Genomic DNA, 19,909 nt, shown 5'->3' on the forward strand with positions numbered 1-19,909 from the left:
GAACGAAGTTTTTTCAGCGGGAAGTGCACATTTTGAACGGAAGTCGCGAACGAAAATCAAGCGCCTCGGTTTTCCTTCTTGTTTATTTATAGCGACTATATCGAATCAGGCCATCTTAATGCCAATAGGCAGCTCACGAGGGATTATTATCCACGAGCCTGCTCTTACGTTTATGTGCCACCTGACGTAACTGCGCAAAAAAAAGGTTGTTCGACATCCTCCTGCCATGGGCCAGATTGGCGCTGATGAACACAGCTAGCGCTCTAGTGAACATAAATAGCCAAGATAGGGGCTCTGTCGATGGTCGTAGCACTTAGCACAAGCGGTAGGGCAATGAAAGGGTAATGGGGAGGTTGTGGGTTCGGCTGCCTGCGGCAGCAAACCACCTTTTCGTCCACTCTCATTTTTCTTCTTTTCTTAAAACAATTTCTACACATGGTTTCAAACACAGCTGCTTACCATTATGCTTTCTTTAGCTTCATGGGAGGTTGGATTTACATGGTCATAATGGAGGAAAATTGACGCACATAGATGAGCAATAAAACAGACAATAATGTTATATATGGATAAAAACATTTTTTAATATTTTAAATTTTTTTATGTTATAATATATATTTTATTTTATTATGTTGATAATACTTTATTACCTTATTTCTGTAGAAAAGAGGCGTAAATTTTCAAGTACGAGTACTTTCAGCTTCTTTCTTCTCCGGTTTTCCATCGTCATTCATATGGCGGGCAAACACCCTCGTAATTTTCATTCTTTGGAGGTTTCGTTCCTATAGAATGTAAAGATTTATTGATAAATGTTTGTGCAGTTCTCTAAAAAATGCTCTAGCCGATAACTGCGATACTATCTTTAGTAGCGCTGCATCGATATTCCTCGATTATAATTGATTCTTCAAAGAATCTTATTCATGATAATGTACAAGCAAATAATACATTTTATCAAACCTAACTAGTGTACGTTTCATTTGCCCCACATGTCTAAACTATTGTTATAAGTTTGTGCCTGAATACAGTATTTCTAAAAGCTGGACGTCCAAGCAGTGTGATTTACCAAAACGGAGATCAGCTTACCTTTTGCAATCTGGCCTTTTGAAGGTTTTTCTGCAAAAGAAAATGTGTAGAAATCTGCATTTATTACGAATAAAAGGTTTATTGCAATAGCAATTATATGAACACTCCAGACGCATCTCCGCTGTCGTCACCGTTGGCATCAGCATCACGGTCATTTTCAGCAATAAAGCCAAAAGCCACAACATTGTGGCCACGCGCGGTATCCTTTGGGTGCAGCTGAAAGTGTGCGAGGGTAAGTCCAGACGGTGGCTCCATTTCGTTGCCGCAACGGAAGAAGACAGGGAGGAAGTACACCGTCTTCCACCACGCGAGGAACCGGGCTGAGCACGGCTGCACGGGCCCTATTTTGAAAGCCATCCGCGATGGGTACCGAGTCTAGGTGCACCGATGGCTGATAGCTTCGAGTACACTGTGTTCTCACCGTATAATTTACGCTCAAGCAGCGAGCGACAGTTCGCAGCTCAATTGGCTCGCTGTTGATGCCGCTCTTTCTCACGCCAGTGTTTTGACAGCGAGTAACGGCGGTTATCGAGTAAGATGTTTTTATGCTTCTCTGTGTGCTTTTGGCACTATGCGCGTTAATTAGGTTAGTAAGCAAATCTTTAAACGTTTATGAGACTCATAAAGCTAAGCTGTGTACATCACATAGCTGTTTATTATTGTTCTGTTAAAATGGAGACTTCGACTTTCGGACGCGATTGCGACTTTTTTTGGATTAGTGCGAAAATTTCGGTAACACTTTTCCGCTATAGTGTAGATTCATACCTACACAATAGAGATCGTTCCTTCTAAAATGTTTAACTTGCGTAATCTTCTGTTGGCGTAAAGAAAGTTCTCAACGCTAAACCATATTTAAAAATAAAATGCATTTGGTGATCGTACTTTATAGGTAGGGTGATGACAGAAATTCTAACATACCAGTAAGCTAGAGGTTAAATAATTGTTCTCGATGTTTTCCAGCGCCTTAAGAATGGCTGTGCATCAATACATTAAACACTGATGACTTTTTATCTTTCCTACAGCCATAAATTGTACAGGCATGTCGAGTAGTAGAAAGTTTTGAATGGCAAACAAGCCTTGCAGGCTGAATGCTATTAACACAAAAAAAGACCCCCCCCCTTTCTTTGTGTGTCTTGGTGCCGCCCTGGCTCCCCCCCCCCTTTCTTTTTTTTCTTTTTTTTCTGCTTCTATTTCTTTTCTTTTCTCCCCGCGTGCCCACTCTCACGCTCTTGTCCCCTCGTCTTGGGAATGAAGCTCACAGACGTCGGACGACAGCGCTTGTTTCCTCTGGTAATTTCTCTCTTTAAAACCAGCTGCCAGCGACAACACCCGCACGTGACGTCACTGCACTAACCCTTTAAAACTAACACGCCGAGGATGACGAAGCCGCCTTAGACGAAGATAGGTCCTCCTATCGAAACGTTGGCCAGCCTTTCTGAGGCACCTTATCCCTGTTTACAAACTTTATACCACAGTGTGCTATTCCATCTGTCAGCCCCTTTCTTGTTTTTGGAAAAGAGTAGAAAGACAGTTTGGGATCTGCGAAGCGAATGGCACCCATTTGAATAACTATTGGAAGATAGCAAAGTGATATGCGGGATTGTCGAACTAGTTATTCTCCACATTTCAAGTTTTATAAAGTGTTTGGAACACTTTTCTCGCCTAAATAGAGGTATAAAAGTAGGCCACCTGACGGGAAATGTACATTCAATTTGTTGCATAAATGTTGATGCATTCTACTAACCACTCACAGTTTCACTAGAATTGATTGCTTCGTCATAATTTTTCGCCGGCCCCAAATTGAAATAAATAAAGAAAACCTTGACTGCCACATCTACAAGGGGCAGAATTATTTTTTTTTATAAAGCAGGTGCGCCCCACTGTTATCTGTGGCACGTCCAGGTAGGAGTTTGTGTCGTGATTGAGCGAGAGCCCGTGTTTCTGGCATAATCTGCGGTGCCTTCAAGCAGTTATACTTCCTGTATATAACCTTCGTTATATTTCGCGGGCGCGCTGCTATTCTTCGCCGCTTGCTGGAGCTTCGAATTCGGACATTGCTCGCCGTTTTCAAACACCATGAAAGGTGCCATCACCGCGCAGACAGGGCCCAGGCCGCAAGTCCCTGTCATTTGTGAACGCGTTCCTGGTCAGCGGGAACCAGCTATATGACGTGGAAGATTGGATCTCGTCGTATTTTCGGGCCCATAGCAAAGGGGCCACAAAGTGAAATTGAGAAACGTGATATTTTAGCATCTTGAAAGGGCAGCGCAAGATGTTCAACCAGTAGCCACTTGCCCAAATGTCAATTCTTCTACAGTGATATTTTAGACGGCTAACTTCGCCCGCTTTTCATTGAAAATCATAAATCTGTTATGAGCTTGTATATTTTCAAGATCCTTGTTATTTGTGTGGCTGCCCAGCTCACTCTACGAAAGCCCTGCACCGAACAACGTCCATCCTGAGTGAGCGTACCTGCTTGGCGAGACATTTGCAACGTACATTTAAAATGTGATTCAACTCTACAACCATGTTAATCCCACCACGACAGAAGAGAAGACGATCAGGATCACGCCCAAAGCTGTCTATGACAGTTCATTCTATATCTCGCTGGCCAGTGTCACCGTGCTCATCCACCCTTGTAAGGGCGATGATGAACTCATTATGCAACAAAGAAGTGAGGCGTGAAGACAGGACACAAGAGCAGAGAAGGGGACAACACGAACGCCGACTATCAACTGAAGGGAGTACTGAGGCGAAAAAAGAAATAAAACACAAAACTCATCTGCGCAAGCTCAGGAATGGTATCACCACGTGTCAGTCGGGTACATGTGCCGGTCTACGTGAGAGATAACTGTTAAAGCACTTAATCTCTTCTTTATGTAAAGTAATCGAATACTTACTCCCGCACGCACTTCCACCATTATAGATGTGTCATGCCTCTACCATAAGACGCGTATCTTAATTCTTATACCTGTACAATATCATTCATTCACCTAACTCTGTCGTGCAGTTACAATCTTGGCAATGAAGGGAAAGATTAAAGGCATATCTGAAATAGTGAAAGTGCGTGAGTCATCCTTCGAGTACTTTCCATAAGGAAGAGATTAAGTGTCTTAACTGTTATCTCTCACGTAGATGGGCACATATACCCGACTGACACTGGTGATACCATTCCTGAGCTTGCGCAGATGAGTATTGTATCCTTTCTTTCTTCGCCTCAGTGCTCCCTTCCGTTGATAGTCGGGGCTCGTGTTGTCCACTTCTCTACTCTTGTATCCGGTCCGCACGCCTCACCTCTTTTTTGCATAATGAATCCTTACCAACTAGTTCAGCTTTCTGTCGTTCTAAGCGATGATGAACTGCACCCTCAACGAATCATCGCTTTCCAACCCCAGGCTGATTCTCTCAAGGACATTGCTATTGCTACCGGCCGTCCCAACCATTCGTCGCTATTTCATTGCATAAAAAATATTTAGATGTGAGGTGGCCCGTCAGCTTTCGTTGCTGCCTCAATAGCTGGAAGCCTGCTGAACCGTTGTCTCCAGCCCTACAACAAGCCAACGTACTTAGACATTAGAGGCTCTTTCTTTCGTACCCACCGTTCGTTCACCCACTACTTTGACTGTATCGCTTTCCTATACCGACTACCCTCTTCATCTCCCACCTCCGCTGATCCCCTATACTACAATGGTGTCACCTATGTAGAAAACTACTTCAATGCGCAAAATTGCTTTTTTGCGAGATTCAGACATAAATTAGGCGCCAGTGCGTTCCTAATAAAACATAGCTCAGTAATAGTGATGCAGCTCATTGTACGCATCAACGCCTTTGCTTGTGACGATAAATAATATATTAGGTCAATTTTGTTTCAAGGCTGAAAAAATAATGCAATTACACACCTAGTCTCATCGGTGTATGCACAGCCATCGTGCATTTCTGACGGATATTATGTGGGACAAATGTATATACTCCGGCTTTTTGTCAAGAGAATGTGCACTGTGTCACTTTACATCAAGTTAAATAAATTGTAATTTTTGTATTTTTATCAATTGCCTACTGATGATTTTTGGTCATCGGGGTATTAGGTAGTTGAACACAGCTTTCACGATGAAAAGAAGCCGATGACCTTCTTCAAGTTGTCGGAATGGGATCTGTACGTCAGTATTTGCTGCATCCGTTAGCTGCAACTTTGCGTGTGCGCAATCCAGGGGCAAATGATTTCATATGGGCAATTGAAGCTTTACCTGTAAATTTCTTTGTGCGTAGACTAGTGACTTGCCGAAATTATTATAAATTGACTAGAGAGGGAACCACCTCGGATGCTCAACACAGTGTATTGCCGACATTACGCGTTGACGAAACATCGCGTGATCACAGTCACGTTTGAAAGAGGTAGGCCATGGTGACCCGGAGTGTCGGTGGTTCAGGTCATTGCGAAACTCGTAATCGGCTTACTTACTGCTTACACAAAGTAACGAATAAGCGTCGTGCTGAATATCTCATGTCTGATAACTATACTGTCCTGACTACTTAATGGAAGCAGCGGTGGTTTACTTCCATCACAGAAAGATATTATTGTGAAATACTGTTGCGACTACAACGAAATTTGAAAAGCATAAATCAATAATCCAATGGTATTTACTGCGCATAAAACCGCAATCACCGGCGTATCACGGACCTAAGTGGCGAAGAATTCAATCGTGGCAGGTATGCGTTCTGCATTGGAGACAGATTCGTAGTGCCTACCAGTAAGAATGATTATCAATTTCAAAACATTTTCTCGCACCCAAATGAATTTATCCAATGTGAAATTTCTAGATCAAACGAGATGAGATTGGTGTGCTTGAGCCGTTTCTAGTATATGTATTTGGAGGACGTCGATGCATAATTTTTGTCTGAATGTAGTGAAAATTCATTTTCTGGCAAATAGGGAAGCTTGGTAATATACCTTTTACAGTTACTCAACATTTTTAACATAAGTGGTCGCAACAGAAAAAAAATTAAAAACATTTATGGAGGTTCAAACGCTAGCGACGTTTGTGCAAAATATCTCTGAAAAATCCATATTTATTTTTGCTTCTTTACTGTCCCAAATTAACGAGAAATGTTCTTACAAGTGTTCACTTATGCCATCAGATGAAAGAAATAAGTGGGATATTCTAAAATAACATTTTCCGTCGTACCTACTAGATTTTTCTAGTTCACTTAAAGCGAACTTTTGCTTCTTCTCACCACTACTCTTATCATCATCATCCATCCCAGTACTTTCACTCCCCTTCCCTCTTCCCCAGTGCAGAGTAGCAGACTAGAGCGCACTAGCTCAGGTCAACCTCTGTGTCTTTCATATCAATAAACCCAATTCAATTCAAAATTTGCTTCTTCGCGGAAATTTTCAAGAGAGTTTAGGTTAGCAAAACAATCGCGAGTTAAATAACTTTGGTTAAACCTCACATATGCAATTGCCAACTGTCCTCACTCCATTTGTTTTACGGACAGCGTGTGCGTCACAAGCAAAGTGCGATTATATAGGTGCGGGACCCGCGAAATAGATGCCGTTGTTCAGCGCTGCGGTTCTACGCTACAGTTCCATAATAATGACGTCCAGCTACACTAAACAGCTGCGATGCATGTGTTTTCTTTTTCACGCGCAGCGACTGACAATCGTGTTTGATGAACAATGGTGCGATCAACAAATAAGCGTGAGAAAGGCCTAAACCACCGTCTACTTACTATGATCCTTGCTGGCGAGAATTGCATGGTTTTCGTCTACCTCCATGCTAGCTGCTATTAGATGTTCTGCCAGATCCCCTGATTCTAAGTATCTACGAAATTCGCAACACTTATGAGTAAATTTCATGACTGAGACTGTGTTTCTCTGGCCTACGCGTTCACCCGCATTGCCATTCCTTATGAAGCGAGAAGACAACGCTAGCGCATTAGGTCCATCACTTCTTTTTTGTGATTTATTGACCTATAGCATAGTATAAAGTATTACATACACCCAGCTTACTGCGTGTTGGAACTGGCTGCATCTTACCACATCTGTCTATCGTATTAAACTTGTTATATTGGCAAAATGCTTTCCATGCGCAGCTTGTGTCATTCTATAATTCTAAGGCTCTTCACCAGATATCGAAAACTCACCTAATGGCATGCAAATTTCACTTAAAAATAGTAATAATAACTTCTCATGACGACTTCAGGCACCCAACGGCAAAGGTTGCTACCGCTTTCGTGGCACTAGGCCGCAAACAGGGTGCGCCCTCTCGACAAGCTGAGCTGCTAGCAATGTGGATAGGTTTTTGGAACCTGAACACCCAAGTTATGGCAGAAATAATGCCTGTACGGATAACAAAGTTAAGGAGATGAATTTTACTGCTAGGCGAAAGCGTAAGCCAATGCTTCAAGTTACAACTCCTACTAAACAACCACTTTCGTCGCTCTCCACCAAGTTTGGCAAGATGGTGCGTTCAAAACTCCTTAAAAGCAAAACAAAAATTTTGAAGGGCGCTGCACACCATGTGCACATTTAATTGCAGATCCACTTTCATAATATGAAACCTGAGCAACATGAACTGTGAAAAATATAAAGCGATTTCCATTGCTAACACAAAATTCGTCGTGATCACAACGCTTCTCTGTTCTCGCGCATGTCGTGGTTTATTTTTCACATCAATGCAGGTAAATGTTTGCTTACTTTGGCACGTCTTCATGCAGGTCCTACACGTGTGAAATCCCTTTTTGCGGTTACAGTCACCAACATGAAAAGGTTTGCATATCTCTTTTGTCTTGTCGTACTGCCACCTTACTTCATCACCTACACAATTTGATGGTCTTACCATACGTAAACACATCCTCTTGTTGTTTTTTTGACCTGAAACATAACATAACATTTTACCTTATGCCAAGACCATTTACACAATTCTGAACTTGGTGTATGCTGAGAAAGTATGTAATGAAAAAGTGTACAGATGAGAATGGACTGTTCTGTGTAGGATTAGAACTCATGACCTTGCGTTGCGATACTGGTGATGTAACTGCGCAATCCGAAGTCAGGTTGAAGGGGACGGAGTAGGGGCATGAGAATATGAAGCTCAGCTCGCGTGCTATGTCATTGTGAGATGGCGCATTATTGCGTACTTCACGGCACTCTAGAACTTTAGAGACGCTAACAAGGAAACCGTATGTTATACATTTAAACAAAGAATAATTTTATACGCAGCACCTTCTTTTCATGCTTTGCAAATGCGAGCCTCGATTACCAGGCGTTCGGATGCTTTCATGTGATGGTGTTTTCTTTTCTCAGCAGCCAGATCATCCGTGCAAAATAAGGACACGTGGACTTGTTTACCTTTTTCGGGTGAGCGCTTTTCATCGTCTAACAAATGTTATCGCTCAGCAAGGGACACGTCTGCATATATCGGAAGTTTCTCGAATGTTACCGTTGGTTTTGTTGTCACTGAAGCTTCTGTAATCTGCATGTGCGACGCGAATTGTGTAGAAATTTCTGGAAGACCCGCGGGCACCCTCGATTACAATGGAACGTTCGGTGAGTCGTGTATAAAAGTGGACGCGCTTGAGCAGCAGATGAGATTTTCCGACGATCGTGAACTGTGTTCGTCGCTATCATTGTGCTTTGAGTGCAACCTGCTTTTGAGGGCACAGGTTCGGCAAAAAAAAACACTTGTTTCGCCATGGACAGCTTTGCTGCTTTCCTCCGCCTCACAGTCAGTAAGCAATCGTCAAAGCAATCGACAAAGCAACCGTCAAAGCAGTCGTCGAGAGAGGTGCAGCGATTGCTTGGAGATCTCGAGGTGCAACCACAATCACCGCAGCCCCAGCCGGAAGCGATGACCTACGCCGCCGTCACCCGCCGTCAAGGGCCCCCTCCACGACCGTTCCAGCGCCCTGTAACGCCGCAGTTCCGTCGTCCGCCGCCGCCACCGCCCGCAAGCCCACCCGTCGCCCAGCACACCTACGCGAGGAAGACGGACATTTGGCGAGCCCCCGACCACCGCCCGTTCTGCAATCACTGCGGAAAAGCCGGCCATGTGTACCACAGATGCCTATACCACGACTTCGGACTGAGAGGGTTCGCCGTCAAATTGTCGCGTCCACAGCTTGAAGAGCGCTCTCGTGACATCACCGTGTACCTCGCCGCCACTCAGTGGAGTTCTCGCCGACCGTCCCGTTGACCCTCACCAGGCCGCTACCTGTCGCCACGACGCCGCCCATACACTGGCCCAGCCTATGGCTTGTCTGCGAGCCCGCATCCGGAAAACCAAAAGCAGCAACAAATAGAGGCATGGTTGCTGCTCGTCGAACTCACGAAGATCCTCCGCTGGCAACGAAGATGCCGAAAATCCTGCATGAACGACATATCAACGAGACACCGCCATCTCGATGAAGTCTGGAAGCAAAAATACGCTGATAAAAGACGACCTCATGGCGCCACACACCAGCCAAAGGTCAAGGCGATGCAGGCGTGATCCGACTCCAAGACCTAACTGCAACGCAAGGCAAAGAGCGTCATACCTCTACGTGATTCTCCATGTCCACGCAGAAAGTGCCTTATTTGAAACAAGAGTCGACCATTCCTTCACAAGCGGACCCATTGCTGCCCAGTTGAAGCAAGGTAAGACAATATGGGAAGGGGATCAAATTTGAACCACTGTAGGACATCTCATAAATCCGACTGAAATCTGCGTGGCAAAAATTAGCGCGCATGACCGGACTTACCTGCCATCTTTATTATCTTTGAAAATTGTTCACAAGACGTCATTCTCACCAAGGAGTTCCTGAACCAACACGGTGTGATCATCAATATGAAGTTGAAGTCGATAACGCTGTCGGAAGATCAAGCGATGCAGCGAGAGAGCTGTCGTAACACCGTACCTTGAGTGTGCCTGAAGGTCAAGTCAGCATCCTGCCCCGCTTCAGCATTGTCATTTAAATCGGCACCAAAACACCCGCAGACGTAGAAGGCATCATCGAGGGTGACCAACGTCTACTACTAGACCGTGAAATTTGTGTTGCAAGAGGGATCGCTAGAATGCAGGGACGAAAAACGAAAGTGTGGCTGACAAACTTCAGCCAGGAGTTCAAGCACATCAACAAGGGCACGACAATTGCGTACATCGAGGAAATTGTGGAAACTAGCAACGCGCTTCCCCTGTCACTTTCTGCCACATGTACCCCGGTGGCCATTGTTCCCGAACCAGACTTCGACATAAAAACAAGTCTGCCCATGATTAAGCAGTGTAATGAAGCAGACACGCCTCGTGTTTACAATAGCAGCTCGGAGATGATGGCGACAACGGCCCGTACTGTGATTAGCAAGAGCTCGGGGCTGTTTGCTGCTGCTAGGCTGCTGTTTATCTGCTGATCCCCACCTTTAATTCAACATAATTACATTTGGTGGTGTTTCCTGGAATTTGGCGGTGTTTCCTGGGTTGTGTTTCCTAATACGAAAAGAAATGGCACCATTCGGTTTTGTATCGATAATTGCCGCCTCAACAGGATTACAGGAAAAGACGTCTACCCACTTCCATGGATCAACGATGCTCTAAGCTGTCTACAAGGTGCCGAATACTTCTCTTCTTTGGATCCGCGCTCTGGTTAATGGCAGGTTCCCATGGGTGAGGCTGACCACACCCAAATACCGCTTCCATCACTCCCAATGGCCTGTACGAGTTCAGCGTTATGCCTTTCGGGCTCTGCAGTGCTCCAGCTTCCTACAAGCGCATGATTGATACCATTCTTTACGACATACGACATGCTTTACGACATACGACACGCTGCAGCGCAGCGTCAGTCAGCCCTCTCAAAGCCCTTGCTCGTCACCTGTCGTTCTATTGCGAAAGGAAATGACACCATTCGGTTTTGTGTCGATTATTGCCGCCTCAACAGGATTACAAGAAAAGACATCTACCCACTGCCATGGACCGACGATGCTCTTCACTGTCTACAAGGCGCCGAATACTTCTCGTATTTCGATCTGCGCTCTGGCTAATGGCAGGTTCCCATGGCTGAGGCTGACCGCCCAAATACCGCTTTCATCACTCCCGATGGCCTCTACGAGTTTAGCGTTATGCCTTTCGGGCTCTGCAGTGCTCCCGCTTCCTTCAAACGCATGATGGACACCATTCTTCGCGGACACAAGTGGAAGACTTGTTTATGTTACCTGGATTACATAGTTGTTTTCTAACAGGATTTTCAGACACATCTCACCCGTCTGCATGACATCCTGGCCTGCCTCACTTCAGCTGGCCTACAGCTCAACCTTAAGAAGTGCAGTTTCGCTGCCCGAACACTAACTGTCTTAGGTCACATTGTCTTAGGTTATAGAGGGATCGCTCGACATTCATGCACGTTCTATCATGTTCGATCATGCACCACCTGCTAACAAAGCAATACTTTTCCACTGCAGCCTACTGGTCCTCTATAGCCGCTACCGTGCCCTGCTCGACCGTTAGACCGCGTAGCCGTCGACCTCTATGGTCCGCTCCTATACACCGCATGTGGATACCGCTTGATGATTGTTGGTGTCGACTACCTGACGCGCTACGCCAACGCCGTGCGCGACGTTGCGATGTTCATTCTTCGAAACTTCGTCCTTCGCCACGGTGCTCCTCGAGAACTACTCAGCGGCAGCGGTAGTGTCTTCTTGTCACAAGCGATACAATCCCTCGTTCGTGAGTGCCAGATCATTCACCGGAAGTGGACCGCGTGTCATTCCCAAACGAACGGTCTCAAGCAGCGCTTCAACCAAAGACTGGGCGACATGTTGAGGATGTACGCCTCGTCGGACCCCACCAATGGGGACACCATACTGCCGTTGGCTACTTTCGCTTATAACACAGTGATATAAAAGACCACCGCTTTTTCATCATTATTTCTCTTGTATGGGCATGAGCCTTCGTGTCCTCTGGATACTATCCTGCCCTACCGACCTGACGCTTCTGAGTGCACAACTATTTCAGAAGTCGCCCGATTCGTTGAAGATTTCCGCCAGCTTGCTCGTTCGTTGACCATCGAGGATCAGGCGTGTCAGAATACAAGACGCGACAGTCATCAGGCCAGGCCCACCTTCTCTGCTAGATGCCTTGTGTGGCTAGGGATACCGCCTCACATGCCCTGGCCTTTCTTTGAAACTACTTGAGCTATACCACGGTCCGTACCGGATCATCCACGCCTCCTCCCCTGTGAACTATATCGTTCAGCCCGTCCCACCATCGTCGGTCCTTCGTTATCGAGGTCGGGAGATAGTGCATGTTAGCCAGCTGATGCCTTATTGCGACCCCCTCATCTTCACTGCTCCCTGAGTCACCAGAATGGCTCCGTTTCACACCCGGGGCCAATGTCATGAAGCTGACGCTCCTCGTGTTTCCGATAGCAGCTCTAAGATGACGACGACTGCCCGTGCTGTGATTAGCGAGAGAACTCGGCTGTTCGCTGCTGCTAGGCTGCTGTTTGTCTGCTGCTCCTCACCTTCAATTAAGCATAATTAGAGCAGCAAGAGCTCAGAAGTCGGCTCCCACCATACAAAGACTGCTTTTCAACGTCATGGAGGATTCGACAAACAAAAGTTGAAAAGCATCGCATAATGACTGCGCCAGAGCCCTTAACGAGTTTCGACTTGAGAACTTGGAGCTATAAGGCAACAAGTTGACGAAATGCTGCGCGATGACATCATCGAGTCGTCGGAAATCCCGTGGACATGCCTGGTTGTCTTGGTGAAAAAAAAAGAACGGTACCCTACGTTTGTGAGTGGAATATCGTCCACTGAACAAGATCCCTAAGCAGGACGTATATCCCCTCCCACGGATAGACGACGCTTTGGATCGGCTCTGCAAGACTAAATACTTCCCATCGACGGATCTCGTCTGGCTACTGGTAAATAGAAGTCTACAAGGCAGATCGCAAAAATTCCGCTTTCATCACGCCAGACAGCCTACATGAGTTCAAGGTAATGCCATTCGGACTGCTTCGACGTGCTCAACTTTCCAACCCGTCATGGACACGTTGTCAGCAGGATTGAAGTGGCAGACCTGTTTTATTACTTAGATGGCGGCGTCGTCTTCGCCGAAAACTTCGACGCCAACGTGAAGCGGCTTGTGACAGTACTAGAGGTAATCAAGTAATCAGGTCGAACACTGAAGCCGGAAATGTGCCGCTCCGCTTACGATGAGCTACTGTTCCTGAGCCACATCATCAGGAAATCTCGAGTCCGCCTGGACCCGCAGCAGACAGCTGTCATCGCAAAGTTCCAGCATCCCATTGAAAAGAAGCCAGTGTGTAGATTCCTTGGCACGTGTGCCTACTAAGGGTGTCAATGACATTTCGCTCATCGCTGAGCCGCTTACACTTGTAACTAAATGTGATCTCGAGTTCAAGCGGTAAACGCCGCATACCGACGCATTTCAAGAACTCAAACGACGCATGCAGTCGCTAACGGTACTTTCGCAGTTGGACGAGGACGCCGATACAGAAATCCACGCCGTCCTAGTCCAGAGGAAAGACGTACCTGAACGGGTGATAGCTTACTCTAACCGGTCGCTGTCAAAAGTGGAAGGCAAGTATTCTACGACCGAAAAGGAATGCCTCACCATTGTTTGAGCTACGGCAAGATTTCGCCCTCACCTATACGGCAGGCCATTCAAAGTCGTCAGCGACCATCACGCATTGTGTTGCCTAGCTAACTTAAGGGACCCTTCAGGACAGCTGGCACGGTGAAGCTTCAGACTGCAAGAATATGACATCACAGTAACCTACAAGTCCAGGCGAAAACACTCTGATGCTGATTGCTTATCACGCGCCCCAATTGGCCCGCCACCTCCAGATAACGAGGATGACTACACCTTCCTTGAAATAATTAGCGCGGAAGACTTGGCTGAGTAGCTACGAGCAGACCCGGAGCTAACGAACCTCGCCGAATACTTGTAAGGGCACACCGACGTTGTTCTTAGGGCATTTAGGCGAGAATTATCTTCATTCTCGCTTCAAAACATCCCACTCGTAGACCAGTACTCACCAGTACACGCACGCTACCTTCTTGCTGTTCCCTCAGCGCTCCGTCCAGAAGTACTGCATGCCCTACATGACGATCCGACCGCTGGGCTCCTCGAATTTTCCCGGACGCTATCGAGGATACTGAAAAAGTATTACTGGCCGCGCCTGACCGCCGACGTCGCGCCATACGTCAAGACATGACGAAACTGTCAGGGACGCATGACGCCACCGACAAGGCCGGCGGGATTACTACAGTCGATCGAGCCTCCCTGCCGACCATTTCTGCAGCTTGGGATAGACTTGTTGGGACCCTTTCTGACGTCAACGCTTGGAAATAATGGGATCGTCGTAGTGATGAACTACCACACCCGCATCGCTGAAACGAAAGCGCTGCCGAAGGGTAGAGCAGTCAAATTGGCGAAATTCGTCGTCGAGAAGATCCTGCTGCGACATGGCGCCCCAGAAGTCCTCACCACAGACAGAGGAATGGCCTTTACAGCGGAGATCAACCAAGCCATTCTTCAATACAATCAGACAAGCCACAGTAGGACAACTACGTACCACCCGCAGACGAAGGGTCTTACGGAGCGCCTGAAAAGACCCTCGCCGACTTGCTAGCAATGTACGTCGACGTCGAACTCAAGACCCTGGGATGCCGTCCTGCCATACGTAACTTTCGCTTCCAACACGGCGGTGTAAGAAAGAACACAGATCATGCCGTTTAAGCTGGTTTACGGCAGGAACCTGACGACGACTTTCGACGTCATGCTGCCGCAGGTCACCGACGAAGAGAATCTTGACGTCGCGACCTATCTATAGCGTGCCGAAGAAGCCCGACACCTCCCCCACGTTTGAATCTACAACCAGCGGAGGACCAACAGCCGACACTACAACCTTCGACGACGCTACGTCGAGTACCAGCCCGGTACCCGTGCTTGGGTTTGGACCCGAATACGCTGACGACGACTTATCTACAAACTTTGCAAGCTCAACCCTGCAAGATCATCCGGTGCATTGGCGCTCTCGACTATGAGGTCGTTTCAGACGCTATTTTGCTATCACAGCGGCGCTGCTCCCGACCTGAAATAGTTCACGCTCTGCGACTTAAGCTACTCCATCAGCGTCAATGATCTCTGGGACTTTCCGTAGCTGAACTTTGGATGTTCTTTTTTTGGATTGTTACTTTGTTTCTTTGATAACTGTCCTTTTTTTGTTTCGCTCTCCTATCATGCTTGTAGTATGGGGACGATGCTTTTTGAGTGGCGAGCATTGACACGTACACTTGTTCATCGTTTTCGAGCGAGCGCTTTTCACCGTCTAACAATTGTTATCGCTCAGCGCAGGACGCTCCCACATCTATCGGATGTTTCTCGAATGTATTCGTTGGTTCTGGTCTCACCGACCCTTGTGTGATCTGATTGCATGTGCGTGGCGAATTGTGCAGAAATTTCTGGAAGACACGCGAGCGCCCTCGATTACTCTTCAACCTTTGATGATTCGTGTGTAAAAACCGACGTGGTTGACCGGTGGACCTGATTTTCGACACCGCCGACTGTGTTTGCCGCTATCATTGTGCTTTCAGTGCAGCCTGTTTGCCCAATAAAACACTTGTTCCATCATTCAAAGTTTTGCTGCTTTCTTCACCGTCATTACCACGTGACAATATATTAAATTTATAATGCTTGCTAGAGCAAGTTGCTCAACAGTTGCTAGAGCAAGATTGCTCAACAGGTCGAAACTCCAATGTGTCCTAGAATTTTAACAGGTTTATTTTGTGCGCAGTATAATGACGTCGGTGGCCCAAGCCTTCTGCTAGTGTTTGTTATATGCCGTCGCAAGCTTTTAAAAAAATGAAGACAATCAACAAATGGCTTTAGAAGAATAAAGTATCATTTTATAACGTTATTACTATATAGAGTACTTCCCGAAGTGTATTGGAATAAGGAAAATCTAACATCCCAATTATTACAGAATAATGTTCCCATTCAAATAATACGAAAGTTAATAAATTTATGTCGTTACAAAATACGTCATGAATGGTTGTTTATTATACGTAAGAATGGAGCATTATGAGCAAAGAAGTCACAGGACTCTTTGCATGTTCAAGGATATTCAGCGAGTATGAGTGATCACTGTATCTCCTATAAAGTATCATTGCCTAAGTGACCCAGCCTGCTCTTCTGCTCTATTTCTCACATTTTATATATACAGTTTATAAATGCCCGCCGGAATGAATATGCACCGAACTATTGCTATAATTTAACTTTATTTGGACGCAAAGTCGTAGATGACGTTTTGAAGAATTCGAAACGTATTCCGGTAAAACTATCATTTATGAATAGTGCACTTGATTTGAAGCCCAAATGGAATAGGATACTATTCGATTCGTCATTCGACAGTTCCGAGTAATCTCACACCACTATGTTTTTGGTGAACAAAGTTCGGACATTAGCAGACAAAATACTAGCCAAAGTTTCAGTTTTAAACTATCGCGCCAAAAGACCAACGCTATTACCTGGGAGCCACATCCAGAACTAAATGTATTCTTTTTAATCATGGCCGTTGTGTTTGATAAATTATTAGGCTTTAATAGTTGCGTTTTCTGTGCTTTGATATACAATGTAATTTTTTACCTGCAAAATAAGAGTTATTCCGAAAAAGATGTATTCAATAAACACAGCTTCACGTAGAACTGCTGCGTGATCGGTAGAGCAGCATTGCCTCTTGTTATGTTTTTTGCAAGCAAAGCCTTCTCACATGGTGATTGTTGCCCTTTTCATAGCTCCAGGGTGATTTAATACTGCAGCTCATAATATTGGTCTCTTTAGCGTTCCATCAAGGCATGTATATAAAGGCGTGGGTAAGTCCATTGCGCTGAAACTCAAAAAATGTTACCCCAATATATTGAATGTGATAGCTTAATACAGATCGTACAACCTTCTGCGGCGTATGGAAGGGTGTCATTGACGCAGCAATGAGCAGGGTGAAAGCAAATGCACGAAGAAAGTGAATCAGAGCGCTCTCACGTACGGAGATGCGTTACTAGAGCTCTGGCGCTAGTACAGCATAGGTGTGCAGCGAGCGTGGTGGATTGAGCAATGCTGTTTACCACTTTGCTTTGAGGTTGTTCAAACAAAGAGGGCCATAAATAATAATTTAATCATAGTAAGTCAAGACGCGACACTATGCAGGAGCACACAGAGTGGTGATTGATAGGTTGCGATCAGGTGACTTAGGATATGCGTGGGAGTATGAAATTTATTTGGCGTCTGTAGGGTCACGAAATAACACTGCCAATTGACCCCAGCTGATCCCGTGGGCATGGATTGGCGTTCGAAGAACGGAAAAGCTATCGAAGCAGGATTCCCACATACGTGTTTGCGGCCAGTCAAGCAAATTTCAAGCTCTCATTCACTCAATCACTGCCCGCTTATCTTATGATAACACTAGAGCCACTTAAGGGTATATAGGATTATTCCCCAATTTCTTTCATAGATTTGTAATGCCTGTTTATTTTGAAAATAGGAACACAGATAAACCCTACCAAGGCAACTGTGTGCTATATATTTTCACTGATCACGAATTCATCTATTGTTAAACGTCCTATAAAACCACAATGTTTCCCGTTTCAAACATATTCACAGCTACTAGACTGCTGCAGAAATCATCTCACTACTAGACTTTCACAACCATGCGATTTCCTTTCAACTTGTAATTGTGAAGGGCAAAAATTAGCACTATGAGCACTTGGCTAATATACATGTAACGTTGTCCACATATGCGAATCTTAAGGTAGCCTTTACACGGTAATGAGAGCTTAGGAGCTCGAAATGTTTCTAGCAGGCTTTTTGATTCTAAACAGCCAGTTTAGATTCAATCGCTTAGTCAGGTGGGACTTGTAAGTAGAAATTCCCCTCATCTTTGCAAAATTATACCGAACTTCATTGCATTATTCGAAGTTATGTGTCACGTACCAGGTTTAATTTCCACTTCCTATCAGTTTTCGCATTTTAATGCTACATGGAGGCATTCCACCACTGCAACCAAATGATAATGCACTGCATGAAACCCAAGAGACAGCTTACATTCAATGGTTTCAAACAGTTAGCGCTTGACTGCTAGCCATTTCAACATGCCTAAGCATTTCCTCATGTTTAATTCATTTTTTCTGACTTGGTACGGATAATTAGGTCTGCTAAAAAACTTCGTCTAAAATTACCTTAATTTATATATATTTTTTTTATTTTCATCCACTACCAAACTTTGCACCTGCTCTGCAGCATGTAAAGGAGATCAACCCGATGAAAAGCATTAACAGTAAGTAGAAAAATAAACCTTATGTTCATATGGAAAATGTTGCACAGACTCGATGTTGCACAAAGTACAAATGTTTATTGAGTCCCACCATTCAGATGCATTGATATTTACAATAAAGGGAGGAAACATAAATCCTTCTTGGAGGCTTGAAGTTTCTGCCTAATTGGAGGAGCTGTCGAACGTATGCGTATGCGAAAAATATTGGACCAGACTAACTCACGTATTGTATTTTTTTAAAAAGGCCTTATTACTGAGTTATTACTATGACTGTGCTTCCGCTAACACACCCAGTAAACATAAAAACTTGCCTTTCGTGCTATTTTGATGTACACTAAATATAGCTTGACCACATGATGTCCACAATCTCTTTTCACCATATTCGTGATTATTTTCTTTTGTGCAATAACGAGTCCAGTAACACGACCTAATCTCGTCTCTCTCAAAAATATCCACGGCAACGTAACGCTTGAAATTACCAAATTCAGAAGCATTAGGTTCTCTTTAAAATAGAAGAATGTGCATGAATTGAAATGTACGCACGAAAGTGCAAATTTCGCTCTATTTTGATTGTGGTTTCCTACATAAAGCTCATTCACTCAGTTTTCTTTTGGGCGCGTGCGCTCCTTTATTCGGTGTACTATAAGGTAGGTTGTTAATCCAAACTATATTGTCACCTTTATGTTAAATAAATTTGACACAAATGCTGTCCAATCTTATTTCCACTACGACGATGACGCTATTGTACCTACTATAAAAAGCGATGAAACTTCTATTTAATTAATGAACGTGGTGAAAATATAGCAAATGCGCTTAGTGTATGCTACCAATCACCCATCAATATGCAAAACTTCGTCACTTAGCTGAGCGATTGTTTTGTCTACTGCGTCATTTCTTACGCACTGGAAAGAAAATTGGCTTGAATGAAGCACTTGCGATTATGTTATAGTACATTAATTCTTGAGAATATTTCGCAGGCGTAAATGAAAAAAGAAGGTTGTAATATGTTTCAGGGAGTGATAAAACATGAGCTACGTGAGGTAATAGAATTTGTGCTTGTGCACATGAAAAGGTGGGGCTTACCTTCGGTAGGAACAAGGCAGAGAAGAATATAGGCCACAAGACTGCAAAGCAGAATCCTCATTTTCTGTCTTTTGCCTTAAGGAATCGTCTTGAGAGTGGCCACATTATCTGGGTTTCATGTTCCTTTGTATTTGCGCAGCTGCACGCGCATTTCTATGCTATCGGTCTTGCACAATGAGTTCTTGAGCTTCGTGATATATGAGCATTTTATTCTACTTTAAAAGTTGACAGACGGTACAGCTAGAGCTTCTTCAAACATGTGCAAAGGGCAGCGTTCGTAAGTATCCACTATTGCGTGTTCTACTTGAAAGCAAGTGCAGATTGTTTGCTGAGCCAACTTTTAAAACATTGAAAGAGTTGCTCAGGAACAAAGGGCAGATAATATTTTTAATAACAACATTTATTTTTGAAAATGTCGCCA

The 19,909-nt window shown here is 44.8% G+C and overlaps 1 long non-coding RNA gene across 1 annotated transcript; it reads right to left on the minus strand.

The window, feature by feature from the left end:
• Positions 1 to 556: 556 nt before the first annotated feature.
• LOC140219323 (uncharacterized) lies at positions 557 to 19,624 on the minus strand. Its single transcript, XR_011895517.1, has 4 exons — positions 19,489 to 19,624; positions 7,778 to 7,954; positions 1,081 to 1,110; positions 557 to 779 (listed from the first exon to the last, which is right to left on the minus strand). It is a non-coding gene; the product is annotated as an uncharacterized lncRNA (long non-coding RNA).
• Between the last annotated feature and the right edge of the window lie 285 nt (positions 19,625 to 19,909).

This window comes from Dermacentor andersoni, chromosome 7 (genome assembly GCF_023375885.2).
Source record: "Dermacentor andersoni chromosome 7, qqDerAnde1_hic_scaffold, whole genome shotgun sequence".
NCBI classification, from domain to species: Eukaryota; Metazoa; Arthropoda; class Arachnida; order Ixodida; family Ixodidae; genus Dermacentor; species Dermacentor andersoni.